Consider the following 2512-nt stretch of genomic DNA (forward strand, 5'->3'; position numbering starts at 1 on the left):
CCAAGATATATTTACTTAAGATGTGGAGGTAATGGCTTCAATTCAAGTGTCAGAGGCTTCTCAATGGAAGGCTTGAGTGGAGATGCCAAAGCAGTTGATATATCAAGAGGTTCCACTAGGTTAAACTACTTGGGTGGAAAAGAATCGATACTAAATATCCCTATGTAATCTTCTTCCTCCATTTCTACAATGTTCTTCTGTCCCAATATTAGAGTTTCCAAAGGGTCCTCAACTAAGCGACCATTGAAGTCTCATGTATCACCTCATCAAGAATTCCTATGTAACAACATTGAGGAGATTCATTTGGAAACTTCATTGCCTTGCTCACGTTAAACACCACTTGTTCTTAATTTAATCTCAGTGTAATCTCACCCTTTTCAACATCAATGATGGTTCGGGTAGTAGCTAGGAATAGTCTCCCTAAAATGATAGGAATTTCTCAATCAACATTGACAATCTAAGACTATAAATTCTACTGAAAAGATAAACAATCCACCTTCACTAACACATCTTCAATAATCCCTCTAGGATAGGAAATGCTTTGATCAGTGAGAAGGAGTGTCAATGTTGCCAGTCTTGCCTCTCCTAGGCCCAATTTTTTGAAAATGGCTAAGGGCATAAGATTTACACTTGCACCCAAGTCACATAAAGCCTTCCCATTAAAGTGCTTCCTAATATTATATGGGATGTAAAAACTACCAAGATATTTTAGCTTGGGTGGAAGCTTTCTTTATATGATGGCACTACAATCTTTGATCAATACTACAATTGCAAATTCACTAAACTACCTCTTCTTAGATAAGACATCTTTCAATAACTTAGCGTATTTGGGTATTTATTCAATGGTTTCAGCAAAAGGGATATTAATATGAAGCTACTTAAATATTATTAGAAACTTCTTGAACTGAGCATCTTCCTCCTTTGCCTTGAATCTTTGAGGGAATAGAAGTAGGGGTGTTATAGTAGGAGAAGCAATTGATTTTCTATCTTTTCTTCCTTCTTCAATTCATCCTCTACATATTCTCTTTCTTCTTCATTATGAGGAGTTAGAACCCCTTCTTCCCCCATTTTCTTCTCATCCATTTTTCATTTCTTGTTGTCATCATCTTCACATAATATTTCTTCATCCACCTCCTCACTATCATCAAAATTAGCCCTACTGTGACTAGTCACTCTTGGGTCTATCACATTAGGTAGAGTCTTGCCTCTTCTCAAGTGTATAGTATTGCATTCTTCTTTACCTGCCCTCTTTGGATTAGGGATGGTGTCACTTGGCAAGCCTCCTCTATTCAAGGCATCAATTGTGCAGCAACTTGGCCCATTTGCACTTTTAGGCCCTTAATAGCTGTATCATGCAAAGTTAAAGTAGCTTTATTCTCAGCTCGATCAACTTCTTGATTCTTCAAATTTGAGCTAACATTTGCTCCATTTTAGAATCACCTTCTCTTAATTTTTATGGTGTGTCAAAACTAGGAGGAATAATCAGTCTAAGTCTAAAGGATGAGGTTGGATTAAAACTCTGTCCTTGACTCTATGAGAATTTTAAGTGATTTGTCCACCCTGGATTGTAAGTCTATGAGTACAGATTGTGTTAAGGAGGTCTCCGTACATTATTCATGTAGCTTATTGTTTCAAGAATGTAAGGGTAATGATCCAATACATGTCCTTTATAATAACCCTAAATTTTAAATTAATAAATTCCCTTCCAATTGATAATAATTAATTTTAATTTATGATAAATAAAGAGCAGTGATGTATTGGAATTCATATTGGATATTTATATAAAGGTCTAGAGTTTGAATTTTATTTTAGCCAATGTTAGTTTATTTTTATTTTTATTTATATGGAAAAGTGCTAAAGAGTCTTTGCTTTCTATTATAGAAATATTATAATACAAAAAATGAAAGGGGCTTCTTTTGAAATTTTCTCAATAAACTTTAGGTCTAGTTTTGTAAATTTCCCCATTAGTTATTATTTGAATTTCTTTGTACCTTCTTAGTTGGTGCAGTAGGCAGAAGAGAGAGGAAGAGCTCACAATTTTTTTATTTTCCTCTCCTTTTTTCGATCGTGTTCTAGGACCAGTGAAGTCTAGAAAACTCTGCCATTTCTTCCGTCTTCTCCTTCTCCCCTGCCATCTCCAACTACTTTAGGTGTGTGAGTGAGAAGAGAGTTCCAGCCATCGTTACATGGGCTTCGAGTTACTATCTCTCCTCCTTCTCTTTCTTTAATCTTATTTTGAGCTGCGGAAAGGGCCAGAGATCAAAACTCTAGACTTTTCTGTCGTGTGCTCTCTGACTCTGCTCTGCTCTCTCTACTATTCTACCCTTGCCACCTGTGAAGTGGAGCTTGTCACTCCCGTGTGATGCCAGGCCCTCAGTCGTGCTCCCTATTTTTGTCTTCCTTAGTTGCTGCTATCTTCGTCGTTCTTGTTCGCGTCTTGCTGTGAATGTCTGTGTGCTGCTGGATACTTTTCGTCCTCTTTCGTCTGTACATTATTAGTGTTTATGTGAAG

Source organism: Prosopis cineraria, unplaced genomic scaffold (assembly GCF_029017545.1).
Source record: "Prosopis cineraria cultivar Desert tree isolate PC_DT_omini unplaced genomic scaffold, ASM2901754v1 PC8, whole genome shotgun sequence".
Lineage (NCBI taxonomy): Eukaryota > Viridiplantae > Streptophyta > Magnoliopsida > Fabales > Fabaceae > Prosopis > Prosopis cineraria.